Here is a 26030-nt window from a genome sequence, read left to right on the forward strand (position 1 = left end):
ATATCCCATTCCTTCTGTGGTGTTCCATTATATTGATACCAAAATATGCTGAACCATCAATCTATTATTGGGCAATTGGGGTATTTCCAACATTTTGCAAGTTGCAAGTATAAATATCTCTGCTCTGAACATCACTGTACTAGCCACTATTTTTCTTTTGTGGGTTATTTCTTCAGAGTATATCCCATAAAGTGGAATTCAGAGGCAAAGGGTACAAACAATGCTGGATTTTGTTTTGGTTTGGTTTTGATTTTCCCATTTGGCCCATTCCCCCACCCCTCTTCCTCTGGCAACCTCCAGTTGCTCTCTGTATTTGTGGGTCTTTTTCTGCAGGGGTTTTTTAATTGAGATCTAATTGACTCATAACACTGAAGTGGTTTCTGGTGTACAACATAGTGATTCGATATTTGCATGTATTGTGAAGTGATCACCAGGACAAGTCTAGTTAACATCCATCACCACACATAGTTACAAACTGTTTTTTGTTGTGATGAGAACTTTTAAGATTTGCCCTCTTAACAACTTTCAAATATACCATACAGTAAATAACTACAGTGACTGCACTGTGCATTATATCCCCAGGACTGACGTTTTGACCTTCATTCATTTCCCCCACCCTCCATACCCCATCTCTGGCACCCATCAGTCTGTCACTGTATCCATGAATTTGGTGTTTTTAGATTCCACATACAAGTTTTTGTCTTTCTCTGTCTGACTTATTTCACTTGGCACCATGCCCTCAAGGTCCATACGTGTTGTTGCAAATGGCAGGATTTCCTTCTTTTTTATGAATGAACGATAGTCCATTCTATATGTTACCCCATTTTCTTTATGCATTCATCCATCAGTGGATATTTAGGTTGCTTCCATGTTGTTGTTGTTATACTAGGCTTATTATGCATTGTTCTCCATGGTGATCCAGCCAGCTTACAACTTGAGTAAGAGTTTGGGATTGACTTGGAATGCTTGCTGATAATAAGGAGATCTGAACACGTGTAATGGCAGAAGGGAGAAGGAGTTATTTGAGGAAAGTAATTTGGGTGCAAGAGAGAAAGGGAGCAAATGGGGAAGATCTTGGGGACACCAGGGAAGGGGTAACCTTGCAGAGGAGGGAAGGGCTCCCTTCCACTGAGACTGGTAGGAGGAGAGGGTGTGGCTCTTTCTACCCATGACTTGCAGGGTGAAGCCCAGGGGAGATGACTGGCGTTCCTGCTAAGAAAAGACCTTTTCCTCAGTGAAATGGAGCCAACGCCACTTGCTGAGGTACAGCTGAGGTCTTGAAGGTCTGAATTAAACGCTGTAAGAAATGAGCCTGGGCGTATGAGAGATGAATAGAAGTCTTGTTCAGGGCCGAGGGCTGACTTGGACCCAGGGATCCCTAACAGGCTCAGTCTCTGAAGTCCTCTACCCCAGGGAGCAGCAGTGAGTGGGCAACAGCAAGGGCAGGGGCATGTTTGGCCAAGGTTTCTGAGGAGCAGAATTTAAGATGGCATTGAAGCAGCTGGCCCTAAGGTCAGAGGTGGAGGGAAGCGCTACAGATCTAAGAGAGGCTTTAGTTGTCAGCAGAAGGAGGGGGCAGAATAATTACAGGCTCAAGTGAGAACAGAAAGCAGGTTTGGAATATAAGGGATGAGTAGTAAGGAGGTTATTGACAGAAGATTTTAATTTTAAAACTTGGAAGAGACTGCTTTTACTTTTCCTTATTTACCTTGGCGTAGTGTTTGCGGTGTTTTTACATGGGCATGTATTACCACTAACATTTTTTAAAAAGACTTGTTTATTTATTTGAGCGAGAGAGTGAGAGAGCGAGCAGGGGTTGGGGCAGAGGAAAAGGGAGAGAGAGAATCTCAAGCAGACTCCACACTGAGCAGGGAGCCCAATGCAGGGCTCGATCCCACGACCCTAAGATCATGACCTGAGCCAAAACCAAGAGTCAGACGCTTAGCTGACTGAGCCACTCCGCGCCCCCCCCCCGCCGCAGGGGCCCCATCAGTAACTTTTTAAAAAAAAATATTTTATTAATTTATTTGACAGAGAGAGACACAGTGAGAGAGGGAATACAAGCAGGAGGAGTGGGAGAGGGAGAAGCAGGCTTCCCGCGGAGCAGGGAGCCCGATGTGGGACTCGATCCCAGGACCCTGGGATCATGACCTGAGCCGAAGGCAGACACTTAACGACTGAGCCACCCAGTTGCCCCAGTAACATTTTTTTTAAACTAATTTAACATCTCAGGAGTTGTGCCTCCAGAGTGTGGCTGGACCACTCTGAGATTGATGAAGGAGAAATGAAGATGCAGGAGGATCCCAGAGTCTGGCTTGCTAAGTGTTAAAACTGCCAGGTGTCTCTGCTTATCAACCAAGAGCTCCTGTGGTCATAGCTCATCACTGCAGGGCGGCCCCCAGCCACCAGCCTATAAACACCCACACACCAGTACTGTTTGAAACCAGAGGATGCCGACCTTCGCTAGGCTTGGCAGCATTTTCAACGTGATGTCCTGTGGTTCTGGCTGTTTGCGACCCTCTGACCAGGTGCCATACAGAGCCATTCCTCTCCGGCCTCTGTCAGTGAGGGTTCTTCCTTCAGGCAGATCAGCCCCTTGCCAGGAACACAGTTTTGTGAGTGGAGTGTGGCTTCTGTGTCAACCTCACAAATCCCCTCCCTGCGTGCTTTGTGCAGTGTACCAACTCTGTATCTGTATACAGCAGCCCTGTTTCTCTTCTTGCCTGTTTTGAAAGAGGCTCTTCCCTCTTGACCCCTCTTTTTCTCATGTGCTCCTGGATTATCCACTTTGACCCTGACCCTGACTGACACCCATGGCTGTGGGCTGTCGTTCACTTGCCGGATTCACATCACCTCCAGGCTGCACAACCGAGCCATTTATGCCGCTCACCCTCCACAGCAGTCACGGGGGCTGATGGCAGGGAGCTGAGCAAGGTGGAAACGCCTGGAAAGTCAGGTGCTGGCGTCAGCATGGGGAGATGGAAAAGCGGGGGCCAGTGCTCTGCATTCTTTCCAGGGCCTTCGGCTAAGACTAAATTTTGCCTGGCCATTTTGTAAATGATGTTTTGTTAAAGCCAGCACTGAGCAGGAGTATGGCTCCCTGCCAGTCCCTACCAGGAAGGAACAAACAGCTTGCGGTGCAGGCCTCAAGCCAGGTGGGGTAGGAGCTAACGTGCATTGTTTTGCATGTAGAATTTAATGGAATCTTTGTAAACATAGCCTCCTGCCGTTGCTCTTTTCTCTTTTCTCCTAGGCAGCCTAGGTGAGAATAATTAGTCCTTGGCCCATAACTACTAACTGAAGAGGAAGAGGACAACTGATAGGCTGCAGCCCATGAAAGAGCCTTGAACCTGGAGTTGGGAGACCTGGGCTCGGAGTTATGTGACCACGAACAAATCACATCTCTCCTTGATCCCATTTCCTTTCATGTAAAATTAGGGTTCTTTACATATGCTGTTCCCTTTCACCCAGAACATTCTTTCCTGGACTTTTTGGGCTGACTGTCCTTAACCTTGAGTGTCTGGGCCTAAGTGTCATTCCCTCAAGGAAGTGTCTCATGACCTCCACCCCAACTCCACTACAGGCTGGGGCCCCCCTGACAGGCTTTTTTAAATTGTGGATCACAAACTTTAATTGGTTGTGAGATCAATTTATTGGGTTGTAACCAGCATTTCGTAAATGAATAGACCAGAAAATGTCAGAGTGCAGAGTTCATAGTAAGAATAAGAATTGTTTAATGAAACTTTTGTTTTATTAAACATGTCTATATGTGTACATATATTTCTTGGATTATAATGTAAAATATATTTTTTACTAAAGGGTTGAAAGCCATTGCTTTCAAAACACTCTAGTTCTGTATTCTTCCTCTTAGCCCTTAATGTGATTATAATTATGTATGATTATTGTATAATTATTATATTACTATTTGTCCATTTCACTAGACAACAAGTTCCATGAGTCAAGGATCAAGACTGACTTACTCATCCACATCAGACCCAGAAATAGTTGAGGCTCAACAAATAATCACTGAATGAGTGGCTTTCTGAGGTGTGTTTTATTGCCCTCAGTCCTATGTAGTCGTTCCTAGGAGTGAGTAGACAGTGACTGTAATGATAAACTAACGAGCCCTCGCATTCATCCCTAATGGACAAGAGGACCAGAAAGAGCAGATCTCTGACTGCTCCTCTCCAGGTTGGGAGTGGCACTGGCAACCGAGAAGGCTCAAACCAGCTCCTCTCAGAGGGAACTAGGAAGCAGATACCACAACCACCACTCTATTCAATAAGGCCTCACTTGGGCAGAGTCAGCTTTCCAGTAAGGTAGAGACAGAGACATTCAGGGAGCAAAACCCACCAGATAATTTGCGCTTCCATGAAAAGAAAGTTGACTGGTCTAGCGCTGCCTCTCCCAAGGGTACGTTTCTGGCTCTCCTGGGTGTGGGTGACCAGACCCTGACCTAGGAGCCCGCCAGGTTCCCAGGGTAGACTTCAGAAAACCTTTTCTCTCTGTAGCACCTCCACCCTGCCCACCAACACTTCCGGAGAACTGATCTACTTCGCGGGGCATCTTTCTGAAGCCTGCTAGTCGAACGGCAGATACACTGTGCCTTCCCTGATGCAACAAGCCTCTGATTGTAGCCCAGAGAACTTCCTATGGCCGGGAAGGCTCCATTAGCGAGACCCAGCCAGGCACCGCTCTGCCCAGAGCTCTTTGGGGATGTGCTAAAGGTCATAACTCAAGAGGACTTGTGACTCTTGAGGGCACTAGAAACCCAACGATAATACAGGCCCTGTGAGGAGTATTTAAGCAGGTCCAATTTGCCCCTTTATCTTTAAAGCTTATCCTTTGAACTCAGATGGTCCTGCCAGCATCTAGCTGTTTTGTGGAAATTATGTTGCTTGCTGCCTGGAGCAGATGACCTCTCGGGGCGGGTTGGGGGGGACAAGAGAATAACTAGCTGTTTTAAAGCTCCCAGACTGTTAGCTGAAACGTCTTAATGTGTACATTGTGTTCAGCTTGGTTTTCTGGAATTGGCAGCCCCTTCTAACTGCCTCTCCAAAGAGGCTGCCTCTCAGCTTCTTGCAGAAGCTTTCCCAGGTATCTGAGCCGCAGTTGGGTTGCTGAAGACAAGAAGCCAGCTGAGAGAAACAACTGAGAAACCTCTCACCCCCGTCCCTTCCCCAGAGGGGGCTGGGGGCTTGGACAGGCATTCCTCCACGACTGTCTGCCGACTGCCGGCTCGTCAGCTATTTCTCTGAAGGACACTCTTGAGAATTTTGGATCGCTTGTCCCATTCTCACCCTAGTTAGTAATCCATGCATTCTCACTTGTATCCATGCATTAGCTTTCCCATGAATTAAAAAGAGTTCTTGAAAATCACTATTAACTTGCCCATATTTCAGAGAAATGTCTAAGAGTAATGAATGTTTAACTAATAACTTGAGTGTACAGATCATCAAAACCCCCTTTTTTGGATAGCAAGTGTAAGTCAAAATTGCCTGTAAAAGTGTCTTAAAATTAAAGTGTTATGGGGGCACCTGGGTGGCTCAGTCAGGTGAGCGTCCAACTCTTGATCTCAGCTCAGGTCTTGATCTCAGGGTCGTGAGTTCAAGCCCCCCACTGAGCTCCACACTGGGCATGGAGTCTACTTAAAAAAAAATTAAGGCATTACAGAAACACACTAAGCAGGAAGTAGATGTCTTCCATGATCTTGTCCCCCAAAAAGAATCGCTGCTGTTTTGTTGAATATTCCAACTTTTTTCTACACATACATTATTTCTTTTAAAAAACATGGGATCTTACTATTTTTAATATACAGAAAACTGGAAAAGATAGAAACAAGTAATTGAAACATGAAAGCCATTTATAATTCTACCACTCGGATGTTAGTGGTAGCAAAGGGTCGCTTAGGCGCTGCCCCTCTCCCAGAGCCACCCCAAGGAAACCTACAACCCCAATGCAAAGGTGTGCTGGTTCTGCAAAGGCAGCTTTAAGACCCTCTTCTAGCACCCCTTCCCACCAGACCACCAGCCCTAAGCCCCCGCCCATTGGAAAACCTGGTGCTGTCATCGCTATTTACTACAGTGACCGTATCGTTGCCTTTCCTCCCAGTTTTTAACTAAATTAGAATCCTATCCATTTACAGTTTTTCTAGCAGGCATTTTTAAATCCCAATGCAGGACCCATGTGCAAAGCACTTCCCGTTGCTCCAGATAGCATTGCCTTTGGCTTTGTCCCCAGTAGCACTATTTCCAAGACACTGACCTAACATGTTGGGGGACTTTGTTTTGAGCTCTCCCCTGGAAGACGCTCTCACTGTGCTAGTGGAGAAACAGAAATATAGGGGCAAGGACTTGTTTTAGAGCAAAATAAAACTCTGGCTTAGTTCAACTTACCTACAGGTGTCTAAATGCCCAATATCACTGGCTGAACTGCCTACATTGCTGAAACTTCTGGAAAGAAGTAGAAGGGACATCCCTAGGTCCTGAATTCTTCCTTTCCCAGCCTGGGTATCAGCTGCTTAGTACCATTTAGATAGATGTGCTTCAGCCCTGAGACAGGTTGGTAAGACATGTGCTGTGGAAACTCTTTTCCTCCCTTTGGGGAAGGATCCTGGCCTTTCCCCAGTCAGTCAGAATCCCACCTGGGCCATCCTCCCAGTTCATGACATGTTTCACAATATTCTCGTTCTCAATTCTCTTCTGTACATCTCATTTCTTCATGTGCAAACACAGCCAGGGAGAGTTCTGACAGTGTGGATCTGAGCAGGTGACGCCATTCTCATAGAGGGAACCTGGCAGAAGTAGGCTCTGGAGACCCATTCCACCACCTCAAGTTCGGCCCAGGTCAGTGCCAAGACCACCAAGCAATCAACATAAGCCAGAGCAACCTCCGCGAGTGAGAGCAAAGAGGGACTCACAGCTGAGAGTGCAGGTGAGGGCAGGTGGGATCGGTCTGTGGAGCAGCTTCCTAAGGCTGCTACAATGAGTCTCCATGCACTTAATAGCTTAGAACAACTTAAGTCTTTTGTACAGTTCTGGAGGTCGGAAGTCCCAAATGAGTGTCAGTGGGCATAGTGGGCTGAATGGTAGCTCCCCGAAAGTCCCACTCCCCAGAACCTATGAATGTTACCTTATATGGTGAAAGAATGAATATTACCTTCTATGACAAAAGGTGTGATTAAGGATCTGGAGAGGAGGAGTTTGTCCTGGATTATCTGGGTGGGCCCTAAATGCAATCACATGTATCCTTTAACGGGGAGGCAGAAGAGGTTTTGAGAGAGAAGAGAAGGAGACGGTATGACCACAGGCAGAGATTGGAGTGATGTGGTCACAAGCCAAGGAGTGCCTAGAGTCACCAGAAACTAGAAGAGGCAAAAACAGATTTCCCCTAAGAGCCTTCGGAGGGAGTGCAGCCTTGCTGACACCTTGCTTTTGGACTTCTGGTCTCCCAGAACAGTGAGATAGTACATTTCTGTTGTGTTAAGCCACTCAGTTTGGGTAATTTGTTACAGCAGCCATAGGAAACTACTATAGTGGGCTAAAATCAAGGTGCTGGCAAGGCTGTGTTCCTTCTGGAGGCTCTAGGAGAAAATTCACTTCCTTGTCTTTTCCAGCTTCTAGAAGCTGCCTGCACTCCTCGGCTTGCGGCCCTGCATCCCTCTGACCTCCGCTGTCATCGTCACATCTCTCCACCCTTCCCACTCCCCTCTTACAAAGACCCTTGTGATTATATTAGGCCCACCTATAATCCAAAATAATCTTCCCATCACAAAACCTTTAACTTAATTACATCTGCAAAGCCCTTTTGCCATTTAAGGTAACCTCTTCCCAGGTTCCAGGGATTCAGACATGGACATCTTTGAGGGCCTACCGCAGTCTATATAATCCTAAAGGGTGTGAATAGGAATGGTGGGTCTGTTCACCACATCCCCATGTGTTCAAATTAGATGAACTCATTCAAGTGAAAAAGCATCAAAGGAAAACTTCTTTGAGCAGAAGTAGGAAACAGGGAATGCATTACCCCCACAGGTTCTTCTAGGCAGAAATTATAGAAGGGCTGAGGTCAGCTGTGCTAAAAAGAAGGGGTACGGATGTGAGCTAGGCAATGTGAGGTTCTCCCTCTAAGCTTTCAAGGTGATGATGTGTATGTTGGGGGTGGTCTTCTACAGCACTCACCTTTGGGGTTTCTCACATAGACTAAGCTGAATGGGTCTTTCGGGCATTGCATGCAGCCATCAGTCATAAAGCTGGTGCCTGTGGGGACACAGCAACCTGAAGATGAGCCAAAGGATGAGTCACAAGAAGTGTACATGGTACTGGGATTAGAGGTAATGGGGCAAGTTTGTTGTAATGGGAGAGTTACAGGGCACGTGAGAAATATATGGGTCCGTCATAAGAGACAGAAGCCTTTCATGCAGGGTGCTTGCTGGTCAGAAGCTGAAGAGCCACCATTTGGAACATGTTTCCATTTAGAGGCAAGAATTCAGGAGAGAGCAATCCATAATAGGTACTCTTGAAGGTGGATGGAATGACTTGAGGCGGTTTGAATCTACATCAAGACCGTCAAAAGCAGAGTTTCATTCTGCTTCTGCCTGTCTCTCCAGCTCTGAGAAAGAATACTTTCTTCCTCACAAGTAAATAAAACTTCCTATTTGGATAAGAAGGCATTAATTATTAATGTTTATTTTCATATTTACAGATGAAAGGCATGCCAACTTCAAAGAAATAGAGTTGGGACTGGGGAAGAGAATTAATTCTCAGCATTATAATTATCTACTAGAAAACACTTGTGACTATTTTGAAAGTTTTTCATGATTGAATATAATGTTGGAGAATTTTTAAAAGAAATTTGACAACCAATAAGGAGACCAGGGAAGAGTCTCTTAAGACAGAAATGTTTGTGTTCCTAATCACTCCCCAAGCTCATTTCTAGGACAGGGCAGTAGACAGAGGTGTCCTGCATGCTTGCAAAACATGATGAGAAGTTATGGTGAATGCCTCGGAACCTTGCCAAATAATTAACGGCTTAAGTCTGCTTCAGCTCCTCTTTTTATAACATAGAGGTCTGAGACTCCAATTAATGAATTTCGCTTTAAAAAGCAGCAGCCTGTTGGATACTTGCTCCAGTTTAGAGCATAAAACTCAAGGATGGGGACAAAAAGAACCCATCATCCTGGGGCATCTCTCTGTGGTCAACCCTACTCCCACCTTGTGGGCAGGTGGGCCAGCTGGAGGCCGGGTTCTAACAACCAAGGCCATTGTTACATGGTGTGTCTCTTGGCCCACTGGTCTGAGCAGCCACAGCGATGGGGCACCAGTGTCTTTCATGGGACTAGCATCCTGACTTGTTGGAAAGGGAGGCTCCTCCTGGATGGTTCTTTAATACAAGGACTTCCAGTGTCTCAGCATTCTGGGATGCTGTGAGTTAATATCTGTCCCAGTCTCTAGCTCTTTTTTTAAATTTGTATACGTGATCTTCAAGAAGGAACACTGTGTACATTTAGCTTCTTTTTAAATGTTGGCAAAAGGGACCAATTAGCTAAGTGGGAATTAATAACTGTGACCCTTCACTGAAAATTTTTTCAGTACCCATATAAGAAGTCAGCACATTTCTTTGTATTTGTTTCCAAAGTTGCTTTCCTCCATCACAACATTCTAGAATCCAACCAGAAAGAAGACTGAAGCTTTTGGAGATGAATGGAAACTTTGGTGTAAAAATTCATGCTTTCCCATGACTCAGCTTAATGCTGGGTAGGCCACTGATGGTTCACAGTGACAGAAGCAGGGCTGCCTCAGAGCTGGTAAATGGAAAAATCTTGCATGTGCTCTCTAGAGCACGGTGGTCTCTAGTGTTGTCCTGCCACTGACTCATGAGGAAAGCCTGCGAAAAATGCAGACTTCTGATCCCCAGCCCACATCTGTCTCTCTCAGGGGACGGGCTCAGGAATCTGCATCAGTAATAGACCAGTCATGATTCTCGTGCACCGTAAAATTTGAGAACCTCTGCTCTAGAGTTTTCCTTTTTGAGGTATGAGGGGGTCCATCTTGGTTTTCAGGGCTTCATTCAAAGCCAAATGTGACCCTGGCACTCCTTAGCAGAAGAATAACCCTGCTCTTCTTTTTCTGTCTCCTCGGACCTAGGGAAGAGCTGTGCCCTAGCTCAGCACCACCACGTACTGTGAAGTCTCAGGTTTATTATTCATTCTTGCTGTGTGCCAGGCAGACAGCTTCACCTCCTTAACTTTTTTTTTATAAACAGCTCTGTAATTGCAGCATCCTTGTCTCCCAAATTGACACAGAAGTGAAGCCTTGAGATGCAACTATCTTTGTCTTTTTCATTGTCTGATGGCATTCTAAAGCTTTTCTTGACACCCTTAGAAGAAAAGCCTATGTGGAATTTCTGATGACTGTTTTGCAGAACATCAAGAAACATCCACTAAGCTCCAGAGCCCCTGGACAGTCCCTGCTTGGTTGTGGTCAAGGAGAGAAAGGACTTTTCTCTGCTATGAGCTGGGCACTGTGCAGGATACTTTCCATGTATTGCTTCGATTAATGAGAAAAGTGATCCAGAGTCTGCATAATTCAAGGGAAAGGACAATAATATCATGAACAAAATGAGATGCAGGCTTGAATTCTGTTCTCAGCTTCAGTTTTGACTCAGCATGGTAGGAGCCCCCCAGTGCCTCTGTTTATCCTTCTATAAAATGAGGTTATTGTCAGTTCCCATTGTCCAATCATGAGGTTAGCATTGGGAATACTTTGAACTTCTCAAATGAAAGAGGATATAAAACTACAAAGTGAAGAGCTGTTGTAGGAGAGGATGCCCCAAGACTAAGAATGAGATGGCTAAATGAGAGAACAAGGTAGGGATGTCAGGATCTTCTACTCTGCTACCATGGGGACTTCCTGGGCCTCCAATTGCCTTCCTTGCCTTATGAAGGATGAGATGAATACACACTCATAGAAGGAAAGGCAGTCTAGTGTAGTGGGTAAGAGCAAAGACTTAACCTACTGAATCAGAATCTCAAGGTAGGGGATGGGGCAGCTGCAGTTTTAAGAAATTCCCAAGGTGGGGCGCCTGGGTGGCTCAGTCGTTGAGTGTCTGCCTTCCGCTCAGGTCATGATCTCGGGGTCCTGGGATGGAGCTGCCCCGCATAGCTGCATAGGGATCCCTGCTGAGCGGCAGAAAGCCTGCTTCTCCCTCTCCCACTCCCCCTGCTTGTGTTCCCTCTCCCGCTGTGTCTCTCTCTCTGTCAAATAAATAAGTAAAATCTTAAAAAAAGAAAGAAATTCCCAAGGTGATGCTGATGCATACCAAAGTCTGAGGGACAACATGTCCTCACTAGACCACTGGTGGTCCCCAAAGAGACTGTATTTCCACACCTCTCTTACATGCTCAGGCTGTCCACACTCCCTGAACCACCTTTCATCCATCACAGGGATTTTCTCTTGGCTTTGCTTACTACTAAATGAACTCCAACTCCTCCATCAAGGCCCAGATCACAAATCACCTTTTGTCCAAAACTTTCCCTAACCTTTTCAAAGAAATTAACTGTTCCTGAATACAAAAGAATAAGCAACCATCAAGGAGAATGAGGTGAATCACTATACACTTCATTGAAAGGTAACCATGATATTTTTAGACCAAAAAAATCACAATATTTTTATAATATTTTTCTTTAAACAATGGAATAAATATGTGTATATGGTTTGAATATGTATATTAAAAGGTCTGAAGAATACGTATACCTGATACCAGGAAACTACTTTTTAATTTTATAACCATCTGTGTTATTTTAATTTCAATACCACTTCTGTAATTTTTCAATTCAATAACAATTGAAGTAATTACTAAGAGAGTAATTGCTCAAACAATTACCAGGGAAGAATTGATTGATGTTACAGCTCTTGCATATGAGGTATCATTGTATGTGTCTCTCTCCACAGTTCAGCTGTGAGCTCCCTGATAGCAGGGGACTCATCTTGTTCATCTGCCTATCACCAGTGCCCAGCACTGTCCCTGACACTCAGTCGGTGCACAGTGCATACTCACTGAATTTAAGAGATCTAAAACAGAGTCTGGAGAGGCTTAGTTGATCAACCCCAGGGACGGTCAGGTCTGCAGCTGAGGCTCAGCTATCCATCAGTTGGCATGTCTCGTCCTAGTAGAAGGACAATAGCAAAAAGGAAGTGGTAGTGGTCGTTGAGCCAATACTGCCTACAGCCTTGATCATTATAAATATAAAAAGCTTGACAGTGGTGGTAGGAAGAAGAGGACTTTGGAGGTGGTAATTGGCTACAAAAGGTCTGTGGGTCACTGCAATTCACTTTATTAAAAGTCACTACTCCATAGTTACGATCCATGTCTGCTTGTTCCAAAGTGACCCCTACTGTTTTTCAAAACAGAATAAAACTCCCCATTCACTCTGTAGAACCTAGAGAGGTAAAAGAAATGGGTTAATTTTTTACACATTGTCCTTAGTATCTCCTTTCTATCTCTATCCCTCCAAAATCCTGCAATCATGAGATTGCCTAAACCATCTCTCTGGCAGGCCCTGGCAACTTCTAGGCATCTACTCCCTGTCTTACATTTCTAGATCAGACTCTCAAACTCTAAATTAGGCCAAATGTAAACAGGTAACAAGTATCTGTATTTTGTCCATTCCACTAAAATTGTGGGTGTTCCTCCCCTCCTTCCCTCATTGAAATAACTCACTCTCATAAATCATGCTGGACTTTAACCTTGACCTTCTTAGGCCACACCTGTGAGAATTTGTTCCCTGTCCTTCACTACCACCACCATCCCACCATCCCTTTGTCCTTCACTACCACCATCCCACCATCCCTGTCCTTCACTACCACCACCATCCCACCATCCCTTTGTGCCAACTTCCTATGAGAAAGTGGATATGAGTAATTGTTTAATCTCAATAGTTTGGGAAATCAGAAACTTATTCCTCCTATAGTTAAGGGAGAAGAATAAATGAGATATGTTTGTATTTATTATATTTACATCTAAAAGCTATTGCAATTCCCTTTTTATCAAAAAATGTGATTTTTAAAGTCATATTGTACTCATTTTCATTGAGTAATGTTCTCAGATAATTTTTTAAAAAAATACTAACCTATTCTGTGAGTTGGGAATGGGTTGTTTGAGGGGAAGAGAAGACAGGTCATTCAGCAAACATTAAGCACCTACTTTAGGCCATGCTTTGGAATTAAAAATACAAATATGAGACACTGCCTCTGCCCCTGAGTTCCTGTTAATACATTCTGCTGTAATCACTCACTGCATGTGGGTGTGAGTCCCTGGCTAGTGAGATGGCCAAGTTGAGGACTTGGCCCTCTGGTGAGGGCCAACCTGGTGAGCCCTCTGTTTTCTTCTCTGCCTTACCAACTCTGTTTGCTGGATTTAGGAGATAGGGCAGTTCTTGCCCTTTATCCTACTACTATAGGCCCAGCTTGGTCCTGGCCACTGGTCAGGTTTTTAAAGTTCATGTCTGGCAGGAAAGCCAGGACTATAATGGACACCTTGAGAACCATGCTCTTCTGAGTAGGAGGTGTGCTTCTCCCAAAAGACAGAGATTTATTGGGAACATTGACTCTAAGGAACACTCCCAGGATACCCCTAGGATTTGGCTGGAGCCCTAATCTTTGTGGGTGGGAGCTGTCCAACATTTCAGCATACTTTTGCATCTGCCCACTTTGAAAGAAATGTAATAATGATCTGGCTATTTGACTGTTTCATTGTGTGCCATGTTCTAAGGGAACTGACACAGTTCAGGATCCAGCCTTTCAGGTACTTTTTTAAAGATTTTATTTTTAAGTTATCTCTACCCAGCATGGGGCTCAAACTTATACTCCCAAGATCAAGAGCCGCACGCTCCACCAACTGAGCCAGCCAGGCGCCCCTCTCAGGTCTTTAGATCTGAGACTTTAATGATCAGTTCTCCTTAAGGTCACTGAGCCCTAAAAATAAAAAAAATAAAAAAACCTGACTTACTTGCTCAGGCACATTTGTACCAGAAAGTAAATTTAATATAGGAAGGGATATACTTGTTTCCTGTCATGGTGACTTGACAATCAGAAAGGTAATCAAAGCTTGCTTTGTGAACATGAAATCAGAACAAGTAGAATTGGAAAATGTTAAGAAATGATGTATCATCCACACTATGGTCAAGCTTGATTAATTCTCCCCTCTCCACTAGAAGGCATACTGTCCTAGTGACCAGAATACCAATGTCAGCTAAACAGAGTGTTACTTCATTGGACAGTGTTAAAATTGCACTAACATAGTTTCACTTTCCAGCCATCATTTTTTAGATTCCATAATAACCAACCCTGATGTTTATAATTGCCTTTACAACCAGATTCTACAGCATACCATATGACAGTTTTCCGACTTTGTATTTTATTTCTGCATTGATAAAGGTACTGCCTGGTGACATCTAGAGAGACATAGAGAGAGATACTAATCTTTTTACAATATCTCCAAGTCTCATTATTCCTCTTGATAGGTACCCTGTCTAAAGTATGTAAATACTTGTTAGCAGACATTTTCTGCAAGGGCCAAATAGCAAATATTTTACACTTTGCAAGCCATACAGTCTCAGTCAAAATTACTCAACTCTGCTGTTGTAATATGAAAGCAGCCATAGATAATAATAGGTGAATGTGTATGGCTGTGTTCCAGTGAAACTTTCCTTACAAAGAAAGAGGGGCTCAGACTCGTAATTGCTGACCCCTGCTTATTAGTCATAATCACAGAGGGGGCTCTTTCTTGTCCTTTCCTGACTTGCTGTGGTCCTCTTTTATCATAAATATTAATATGATGCTTAAGTCTTCAAAAGTGGTTTTCACTCTTCCCTAAAAGGACCAGGAATCCTTAGAGAAATGGCTTCTTTCAGACCAAGGCAGGGAAAGTACAAGTTAAGCCTGGAATGTCTTATTCCACCAGAAAGTAAGGAACTTCAAGAATTCTGAGAATGTGTCAAAAAGACATGGGATGGGTCTCCCAGTGGCCAAGACCAGGACAGTGTGAGCATCAAAACAAATAATAGTAATATATTATAACCCATTGAATAAAATAATCTGAGTTTATGCTGATCAAAAGAGATAAATGAAAAAATTAATGGGGTAGGAAGGGAAAGCTCTTCCTTAATGATAGGGTTATGAGAAAAAAGTGTTTCTCAAACAGGTTGGAGAGCAACCACTTGGGGAGCTTTCCCACAAACCTGCATCTTTTTTATAGAGAGGGTGTGTGTGTGTGTGTGTGTGTGTGTGTGTGTGTGTGTGTTAGAAAAGCTCCCCTGGAGACACTGTTGGGCCTTCCTGGGTTGGGGACCACTGATATGTGATATGTGTTGGACCTTGAGTTTGCTTGGCCCAATCATGCCTGCTTCTCACCTCTATTCCTTCTGTTATCCTTATCAGTGTGTTTGGTCCTCTTGGAACCTGGTGGGTCCAAAAGGAGGAGCTCCTGCCTCTCGGGTCCTTGGGCAGCCATAGGAAGCAGATGAGACATTAAAAGACAGGAGTTTCCTTAACTAGCAGAGACTGCCCCCGCCAGTGTTTCCTTTTTAGGATCTTAAAAGGAATAGCAAAATACTGGGAGGAAAAGTATCTAATGAAGAATTAATTCTTACTTTCCAGGGAATTTTCAGGAGATAAAAGATAAGCCTTTTAACAGACAAATTAAAGTCAAGTTGCAAAGTGAGCATTTAAAACATTTTTATTCTATTTTGAACAAGTATAGATATGTGGGACCAAAGACCTATAATACGTGATATGTGCTCCCTGACTTCGAGGCATGTATCTATTTGGGAATATGTTAGGGAAAGATTAAATGGCAATATAAAGGATTGGTAATTTAAATATTATGCAGCAGACTACATATATACTTAACCACCAAATGAGCTATGTAAACTCATAAAATTCACTGAATATAGAGGAGTAAGGGATTGCCAAGGGCTAGGGAGGGCAAAGAAAACAGAGTAATAGAATCAGCATCTAATGGAAGAGACCTGAAGAGGTCACCTTAAAAATAAAAGCTCACTTAACTCAGCCTTCACGCTGGTTCTTGCCGCTACTAGAACATCCCCACGGGGTGTCACCCAGCTTAAAAACTTGCCATGATGGGACCTCACCTCTTCCTGGGATAGGCTTGCTGCCTTTAGCCCTGCTGGGAAAGTTTTTCTTCAATGGATCAAAATTTGTCTTTCTGTACCTTCAACACTTGGATCACAGTTTTACCCCTTGTGACCACAGAGAAGAAGTCTAATCCTTACTCTTCCATTCATAGCCCTTCAAGTAATTAAAGATAGTTCTTGGGTCACACTGTTTTTCTTCCATCTCTAGATTAAACCCCCAGTTCTCCAGCAGATCCTCACAAGACCTAGTGGGAGTATATTCACTACATTCACCATTATAGTCACTTTGTTATTCTAAAGGCATGCTACCCATGAACTGAATTCACTATTCCAAGGGAGAATATTGTCACCTTCCTCATCCTAGAAGGACTTTTTTTTTTTTTAAGATTTTATTTATTTGACAGAGAGAGACACAGTGAGAGAGGGGACACAAGCAGGGGGAGTGGGAGAGGGAGAAGCAGGCTTCCCACTGAGCAAGGAGCCCGATGTGGGGCTCGATCCCAGGACCCTGGGATTACGACCTGAGCCAAAGGCAGATGCTTAACGACTGAGCAACCCAGGTACCCCTTAGAAGGACTTTATAATCAGTCATCTGGCTTCAAACCAGTTCTAACCAGCTGTATTACTTTGGGCAAGTTACTTAAATTCTCTGAGCCCCAGTTCTGTTCTGCTAATATCTGAGAACATAGCATGTGCTGGGCACCATACTAGACGTTAAGGATGCAAAGACTTAATGCCAGCCCTCAGGAAGCTCATAGAGAAGTAGAAGAAATAAATATGGTAAGTACTGTCTGCACTAGATGTATGCCCACACAGTATTACAGAAATACCTAGAAGGCCAACCTAACCCAGACCAGTAGAAGGAGGGTAGGAATCAGGGAAAACCTTTCAGGTGAGGTGACACTTGAGATGAATCTTGAGATTAGGTGGGCATTTTCCAGGTGAAGATCAGTGGCAAGAAAGTGCAGGCATTTCCAAAGAAAACGGTATGAACAAAAAGCTCCCAAGTTTGACCCCGCTGGTATGGTGTCTTATAGCTGGAGCATGCAGTGGGAGGGGGGAGAGGTGATGGGGGGTGAGGCTGGAAAGGCAGGCAGGTGCCAGGCACAAGGAGTTTAATGAGGGGCAATGGGAAGACATTGAACCAGGGGTTGCTTTAACGGTAGTCTGCAAAGAAATAGACATAAAGCCTGTAAAATGGGGCTAATGAGACCTCCCCAAATTGTGAAGAGCAGATGAGATCAATAAAATGCACAAGAAGGGCAGGTGCATGCCAAGGGCTCAGTCAGTGGTAACCCCTTCCCCAGCCTCTGTCAGCTCTATCACAAAGATAACTATGTCAAGCTCCTATCCGTCTAAAAGCCTTCTGTACTTTGCACATTCCGCTGCAAACCCTTATGTCTTCTGCCACATCTCTTCCTTCCATTTGGTTTTTAAGATCCAAGTGCAGAACCTCATGTGTATTTCTTTTGAGTGGTTTAGCCTCTTGCCATGGCCGGTCACAACAGTTTGGGATCCTGACTCCATCAGCCAGTACTCCTGGAAATGGTGGGGTAGGAGTTCTACCTTAAAAGGAGGGCATTCAGGAACAAGTCAGGGCAGGGAGGGAGTCAATATTAGGAAGACTAGAAGAAGGAGAACAATAATCCGAAGCTGAGGGCTTAAAGGATGGAGAAGTCAAAGAAAAGAACGGGGGTGGTGTGGAGTGAAATTATGAATACCAGGCCAAGACATTTGGTCTTTATCCTATAGGATCTGCATAGATATAAGGGCCACTGGAGCTTGGGGCGGGGTCAGATTAAAGCAGCACAGTGAGAGGCAACAAAGTTGAAAGGAGACTAAGAGGAGGAATACTGTTCGGTCACAGAATGACAACAATCTGGCCCAGGATGAGGTCAATAAAATGGAAGGGAACGAGGTGGATGAGAAAAATCAATGATTTGACAACTTGGCCAAAGTAGGAGAGGCAGGATTAGGTTCCATCGTCATGCACTTTAAATACAGCATTTCACAGATCCTCGCAGACTTTTTTTTAAAAGCTTTTTCGTGGATAATACAGATTTAAAATATAACTTAGTTCTAATATTTTACTGTTAAAACGTTTGTTTCCACATTATTATTATTAATGTTCCCATTCCCCAATAGTTTTAAACTGCAGTTTGGAAGAACATATTCGTTTTTCAGGGGTGCCTGGGTGGCTCAGTCAGTTAAGCATCTGACTCTTGATTTTGCTCAGGTCATGATCTCAGGGTAATGAGATCCAGCCCTGCGTCAGGCTCTGTGCTGGGCAGGGAGCGTGCTTAAGATTCTCTCTCCCTCTGCCCCTCCCCCCACCTCTCTCCCTCTCTTAAAAAAAATTTGTTTTTCCAACCTACTAATCTTTCTGCCAATTCTCAGTTATTGGTTCATAAATATAAAGGTTCTACAAGACCTTAATTTTTAGGATGCAAGTAACACATTTCCACTCATTTATATGCAGGGCTGATTTTACACATAAGTGTGTGTGTCTGCGTCAATATTGTGCTTTATCCTTCGCGGTATCAGGCACCAGGAGTGTACTGTGAGTCGGGTGTTATGAAAGGTTCTTGAGGGTCGAAAGGCATGGTGGCTGCTCAGGGAGCTCACTGCTTGGGCAAGGGCAAGAGGCCCGTGAACAGATAAACAGTGCAGGGTCATGTGGAATGTGACCGAAGCACAGGTCCAGGGCCATGGAGGCCCATCATGCCCCTGGTATGCCATGGCCGGAGGAGGCAGGAGGGGGAATGGAAGAAGGAAGGAGAAGAGTGAAAGATTTTAAAACAGGGAGGGAAATGAGGGAGGAAGAGCAAAGTATAAATATGAAGTACAAAGGAAAATACCTTACCCTTTGTTACAGTTTGTAATGGATGAAGACTTCCAGGTAGGTTATCTCATTTGATTCTGCCAAGAAGCTTATGAGAAAGCACGAAATGAGCGACGGAGGGGGAAAGATGGGAAGCAAGGCCCACAGTGGAGAGGAGACAGGAGCTGGGAAGAGCCCGGAGCCCCTTGTGGCCAGGAGGCCATCCCTGGAGGCTGTGCCCCGCTGCTGGGGCCAGACCTTTTAAAACCAGACAAACTAGCAAGGAAGGGCTTGAACCACTTCAAAGAAGTCTGAACCACCCAGACAAAGAGCCACAGGAGCCTTTAAGTGGTTCTTTTGGCAACTATTGTCAAGAGCTTCTTTTTTTTTTTCCCTAAAGATTTTATTTATTTATTTGACAGAGAACACAAGCAGGGGGAGCTGCAGGGACAGGGAGAAGCAGGCTCCCGCTGAGCAGAGAGCCTGACTCAGGGCTCCATCTCAGGACCCCAGGACTCCACGACCCTAGGATCATGACCTGAGCTGAAGGCAGACACTTAACCGACTGAGCCACCCAGGCGCCCCCAGCAAGAAGCTCTTGACAAGGGGCGCCTGGGTGGCTCAGTCGTTAAGCATCTGCCTTCAACTCAGGTCATGATCCCAGGGTCCTGGGATCGAGCCCGGCATTGGACTCCCTGCTCGGCAGGAAGCCTGCTTCTCCCTCTCCCACTCCCCCTGCTTATATTCCCTCTCTCGCTGTCTCTCTCTCTGTCAAGTTAAAAAAAAAATCTAAAAAAAAAAAAAAAAAAGGACTTCTTGCTGGCTGACCACAGCTTTCTTCCATACTTCTCTCCCTGTTTTTAAAAAATATTTTTAATTGAGTTTTTTCTTGTCACAAAAGTTATACATGTTCATTGTAAAAAATTTAGAAAGTCCAGATAAACCTGAAGAAAATAAAAATCCCCTATGACCCTACTGTCAGGTAGAACCACGCTTGTATTTTAGAACACGTATCCTCACATTATTCTTCTATGCCTACTGATGTATTTCTGCTCCGAAACATCTTCCCTTCACTTGATATATTATAAACGTCCTTCCATGTCTTTATCGGTTGGGGTTGTGTTTTGATACAAGTAAACTCGAAGGACGACTAACAGTGTTAGTTGACAGCAAACCCCAATCCAAACTAACAGTGGTTTAGACAAATGATAGGGGCATTTTTCTCACATGATGGGAGTCTGCAAGTAGGAGGTGCAGGCTGGTAGAACAGCTCAAGGACGTCTTCAAGGACAGTCCAGCCCCTTAGCCAGTTGGGTGTGACCTCATGTCTCAAGGTAGCTCCAAGTTTGTACTTCATTTTTCTGACCCCTCTGGTCAGAAAAGCGTGGGGGGTCAGAGGGCCGGCCCTCCCCCCTTCTCCATGGCTGCCTGGACACGTGGGTTTGTGGGGCATCCTGTGGCCCGAGGCAGCCCGTGTGGGTCCTCATCTTGACAAGCACTGCAGGGACCCGTGAGGCCTCTGGCGAGCATGCACCCCACTCTGCCACCATGAAGTCATCCTCTGTTCCCACCTTAGTCCTAATTCAACTCCATCCTGGCTTATTTGGAATTGAGGTGCACCTGGCATCTGGCCTCTTTTGAGACCGCCCTCCCATATCCTCACACCTCACTCTTACCTGATGTACCCCAAGTAGGGTAGCCTCACCAGCCCACTTCATAATCTGTAACAGAGAGAAGCCTGACAAAACAGTATCCGTAGATTCAGGGGCTGTTTTCATCATATTAAGCTGCTTCGGGGACATGCCGCAATTTCCTGGGGAGGTGATCGAAGGAGTGAATTATCCCTAGACATCACTACCCTTTGAAATGGTTATTAACTAGTCAGCAGTTGGCTACTATGTACAGTCCTACTCATTAAACAAGGAGCCACCCGTGGATGAGAGAAGAATTCCTCTGGCCCAGTCATCGCTCTGTACAAAGTAGGTGCTTCAGTATTCACGTGTGAACAAATGAGTGAATGATGAATCCAAGCAAGCCTTGTGCTTAGTGTAGGGACATAGGCCAAATCTCAGCACCATACCATGACCCCTCTAAAAAAAAAAAAAGAAAATTCCAGAAATCTGGTTCCAGGAAGGAAATGATAAGAATTCTATTTTGGTGTGGTCCCTTCAGGACCTTTCCCTGACCTCCAGAGAGGTGACACCTAAAACATGAGAAGCGCTATCTGAAGGAACCCAAATTCTCTGTGAGCTTTCCTTATAGGGCGCGGTTTGGAGCTGCTGTCAGTTATTACCACCACGAGGAAAAAGAAAGAAAGAGAAACTAAAATTTATGAAGCGCCTACTACAAATCCAGCTAAAGCCAGGATCATGATAGCCTGGCCAGTCACTGCTGCCAAAGGCCCAGCTCGGGGCCCTCTACCCGGGCCCCTCGCTTTTCCCAACTGTGGAATGCTGCCTCGTAAGATGCGCACAAGATAGATCCCACTCACAACTTACTGTATTTAACGGTGTAATAGTCTCCAATCTCCTCTCCCTACCGAATTACATTCTTCCTGGCTCAATGTCAAAGACTTAAAAATTCTGTCAGAATTACGTTACCCACCTCTCACCAATAGCTATAACTATAAAGGTTCTGTGTGAGTGACCCACTTAGGTTAGCCTTAACCTTCGTGCCCGTCAGCAACATAGCTACTTAAAAATCATTCATAAAGTTGAACATTTTTCCTATTTCACACCTGCTAGCCATTTGTACTTCTTCCCTGAATTGTCTGTTCAGAGCATCTGTGTTTTGGGTGCCCACGAGCCATTCACATAGTGAGTGATGTCTAAGAGGCATTTCTGTTTCACAAGAAGAAACCAAGGCCTAGAGAGGCCACCTTTGCCCAGAAGATCATGGGAGGCAGGGCTGGAGCTGGGTTCTTTAGAGTCTTTTTTGGAGTACCATGCTGCCTGACCTCATGGCTAAACATGCCAATATATTCCTTAGGAAATACACCATAAGGCTGCCTATTTTGGAGGTGCAGTTAAAGTGTGCACTTAATTCTCTCTTTCTCGTACTTTCAGCAGAATCTTGGGAAACCATAAGTCATTTTCCCTTTCTTAACCTCTTTCCCAAAACACTAGGCAAAAGTATGAGGGGCCCATATCTTGGGTAATGTCTAGCTTTCTCTTGGTTCCTGTTCCCTGGTGATGTGCATTTTCTCCATTGTTACCAAACTTCCACTTTTTCCAAATCAAAATACATTTTAGCATATAAGTGCAGTGTAGCAACAGTATTTTTTTTTTCATTTTATAATTTCCTTAAGTGAATCTTCAAAACCTTCCTATAAGGACATTTTCTAGTATCTCATGCTCAAAATAAATTACATGGAATATCAGGCATTTACCAAAAAAGTAACTATGTCTGGGGCCAATATAAATCCATCTCAGGACCCTAGACCTTCAGTAAAGGTGTGAATAGTGAGAATTTACGATCAGAATTTCCAAATGTTTTTTAGACCACATGGATGACTTGTGGGTTCCTCAAACTCTACAGCCCAAACAGTTCACAGACGAATACATTTATATGGGCAATAAATGTAGAAATGTTCTCCTTCACTAGTAATCAAAGCAATGTTTTTTAAAAAAACAAAAAAGTTTTTTATTAAATCAACACATTTTTTTAAAAGATTTTATTTATTTATTTATTTTATGTATTTGACAGAAAGAGAGATAGCGAGAGCAGGAGCACAAGCAGGGAGAGTGTGAAAGGGAGAAGCAGGCCCCAATGTGGGGCTCGATCCCAGGACCCTGGGATCATGACCTGATACCATGACCTGAGCTGAAGGCAGATGCTTAATGACTGAGCCACCCAGGCGCCCCTAAATCAACACATTTTTAAAAATACTGACATTCCATATTGGTGAGAGTGTGTTGAAATGAGCTCTGAAACTTCTGGAGGAAAAATAAAAGGTATCATCTTTTTGGAAAGCTGTTAGGCTTTAAAATATGCCATACCCTTTGCCATAGTAATTAATTCCCTCCCCACAGGGTGGTATTACATTTAGACAAAACTTGAATGTTCAAAGATATTAATTTTAGCACTATTTCAATATCAAAAATGTCCAACTACTGAAGATTGATTTAATTAAACATGAAATATTATGCCCCATTAAATACGTTTCCTAATACCCTTACATATTCTTCATATTCTTCACAGTGTCCATGTATGATATTAAGTGAGCTCCTGGTCTTCCCCCCCATCCTCAAACCTGCTCCTCCTATACTTTCCTCCATCCTTCCCGTGCTGTGGCAAGAAAGTGGAGGGGGTCGTCCTGGGCCTGCCTCTATCTCTCTCTCTCTCTCTCTCTCTCTCTCTCTCTCTCGCATCCCACAGCGTGGCCTGCAGCAGCGTCTGTCAGTTCCACCTTCGGTACGATTTGCCCTACTTTCCAGGCCTCTTGTAAAGCATGAACTGAAAAGGCTTGAGGAGAAAAGAAAGCAATCCTGAGTGCCCTTGAGTGGCTAGGGTTTTGGTTCTTAAATCTAGGCCCAGTTTTTCTCCTTCTTGAATGATCTAACGATCTCTTTTTCCTAGAACAGAAGCCGTTGGGCCAAAAGCAGCTCATTGAAAACATGACATCTAGAAGTAGGATAGCAGGATTCAAAGTATTAGTGCAATGAATAGAAAAATATGTGAGGGAGAAAGTAATAGGATTTCAATGGTGCTAAGCCTACTTACTGAGAAATGTTGTGTATTTTCAGTGAGCTACAAATACTGTATACCATATGACGGACCATCAAATGTAAAGGAGACCTTTCTAGAACCAAGTGTGCAGAAGCATCCACTAGCCTAGCTGCTGGGCTGTTGCTCTTAGGACAGGTGAGTAGGCTTTGCCACAGGAGAAGAGACACTGCCGTAGACTGTTGATGTCTGATGATTCCCATGAGGTTGAGTCATAACACCAAAGGTTTGTCCAGACCTCACATGTACAAATAGATAGAGAGGTTTATGATAATTAGGTAAGCCCAGAGTGGGAAGATGTTAAAGGGCTAATTTAATTCACAAAAGACCTCTTCATGTTTAGATTCCTAAGAAAGAGGTCTGCATACTGAGGACTTGGTTAACTTGTAAGTGTGATGATTTAGAAATGTTCAAAGTTGTGAATGGCCTACAGTCTGTCGAAAGTATAGGATTTACCTGCTTGGGATAAATCATGTCCTGGGCAACGAACTTTACTTTGACCACATTATAACTTCTCTTTGAAAACACTGAAAGAAAACAGTAGATCACTGGAATCGGTCTTAGAGTACGTCTCTTTAGAACACAACCCACGGTCATCCACATGAAGAATCAGGCAGTAATTTAAGGTCCTTGAGGTTGTGGTTGAGGTCTTGTGAAAAGTAGGTGAGGCCTCAGGAAATCTTTAGGGCTTAGTAGTCCAGATATTTTGTTGATTTTCCCAGAAGAAAGCAAACAAATGTTGACTCTTTGGATCTAAAGGAGCACTAAGAAAGCAGAACATATATCTGCAACTGTAAAATATGCAACCTTGGGAGGCACTAGAGATAAAAGAGTATTTGTTCTGGGGACACCTGGGTGGCTCAGTCAGTTAAGCATCCCACTCTTGATTTCGGCTCAGGTCATGATCTCAGTGTCCTGGAATTGAGCCCTGCATCAGGCTCTGCACTCAGCATGGAGTCTGCTTGTCCCTCTCCCTCTGCTCCCCCCCCCCCACGCTCTCTCTTTCTCTCAAATAAATAAATAAATAAATCTTAAAAAATAAATAAATAAAGAGGGGTGCCCGGGTGGCACAGTCGGTTAAGCATCCAACTCTTGGTTTTGGCTCAGGTCATGATCTCAGGTCTTCGGCTCAGGTCTGGGATCGAGCCCCATATCGGGCTCTGCACTTGGCGTGGAGTCTACTTGAGATTCTCTCTCTCTCTCTGCCCCTCCTGCTTGTGCTGTCTCTCTCTCTAAAATAAATAAATAAAATCTTTTTAAAAATTTTAAAAAGAGTATTTAGTTCTGGTCAGAGAATGACTATTCTGTTATGGCCCCAAGGTCCTGAGTATATCTATATCCCCACCCACTGTGTTTTTTGACTGAAGGGTAAGGGTGTTACAAGGACTGTTCAAGGTATGATGAGTCCTTTCTCTATTATGCTTTTGACTATTTTAGTCAAAAAGTTTTAAGAGGGTATTGTGCAAGTTTGGGTAGAAATTTAGACAGGCCATTTTGAATCTTAATGGATTCAGCCCCAATAATCCTGCAAACAATGGAACGTTTGAAACTTTGTCCCCTTTTTGTTCTAAAGCACGTCTCAATTTTCATATTGAAGGCTCCCCAAATTGACTGCTATAATTCTATATTATCCATGATAAAATTGTGCCATAATAAAATAAGTTCACAAATTTGGGTTATAGAGTGAATGCATGTAAGATGCAAGAGTCTGGCCTACGGGGGCAGACTTAGGTTTAGGTTGAACAAACCCATAATTTGGGGAACAGTCAGTCCCCAAAGAGTTGCTTGTGAACCTCTGTCTTAGCCTCTCCCCTGAACCTAATGCCCAGGCCTCCCAACTACAAACCTCAACTAGCTTTGTAGTTCCAGAGGACAGAAAAATATGGAGAGATCTCTCCCAGAGCCAGACCTTCATGGACAAAGCAAGAGAAGACTGAGGAAAGTTCTCATAGGATTTTTTGTAATCACCAAAAACTGGAAACACCCAGATATCCTTCAGTGGGTGAATGGATAAACTCTGGTATAGCTATATGTGCACCGTTGTTTTGGGAATACTACTCAGCAACAAAAAAGGATCATTAATCTGTGCAACAACTTGATAGAACCAAAGGCATTATGCTAAGTGAGAGAAAAGCTAATATCAAAAGGTTACTATATAATTCCATTTAAATAGCATTCTCAAAATTACAAAATTACAGCAATGGAAAACAGATCTGTGCTTGCCAGGGCTTAGAGTTGGGGACAAGGCGTGGCTATAGAGGGGCGCACAGGGGAGTTTCCTCGAGGTTATAGAACAATTCTGCATCATAGTAGGGTGGTAATTATATGAATCTA

The 26030-nt window shown here is 44.1% G+C and overlaps 1 protein-coding gene across 3 annotated transcripts in view; it reads left to right on the plus strand.

The window, feature by feature from the left end:
* MAPRE3 (microtubule associated protein RP/EB family member 3) overlaps positions 1 to 26030 on the plus strand; it is a 51745-nt gene that overhangs the window by 11071 nt on the left and 14644 nt on the right. Inside the window, exon 1 of one of the 3 annotated variants that reach the window (XM_035000745.1) lies at positions 5632 to 6933. The exons of the other annotated variants lie outside the window; for them this stretch is intronic. The gene's annotated coding sequence lies outside the window, so the exon portion shown is untranslated. Of the gene's footprint in view, positions 1 to 5631; positions 6934 to 26030 lie in introns of those variants that run through there. 3 annotated transcript variants of the gene reach the window in all.

This window comes from Mirounga leonina, unplaced genomic scaffold, assembly GCF_011800145.1.
Source record: "Mirounga leonina isolate KUSES-001 unplaced genomic scaffold, KU_Mleo_1.0 Mir_125, whole genome shotgun sequence".
In the NCBI taxonomy this organism is placed as follows: domain Eukaryota; kingdom Metazoa; phylum Chordata; class Mammalia; order Carnivora; family Phocidae; genus Mirounga; species Mirounga leonina.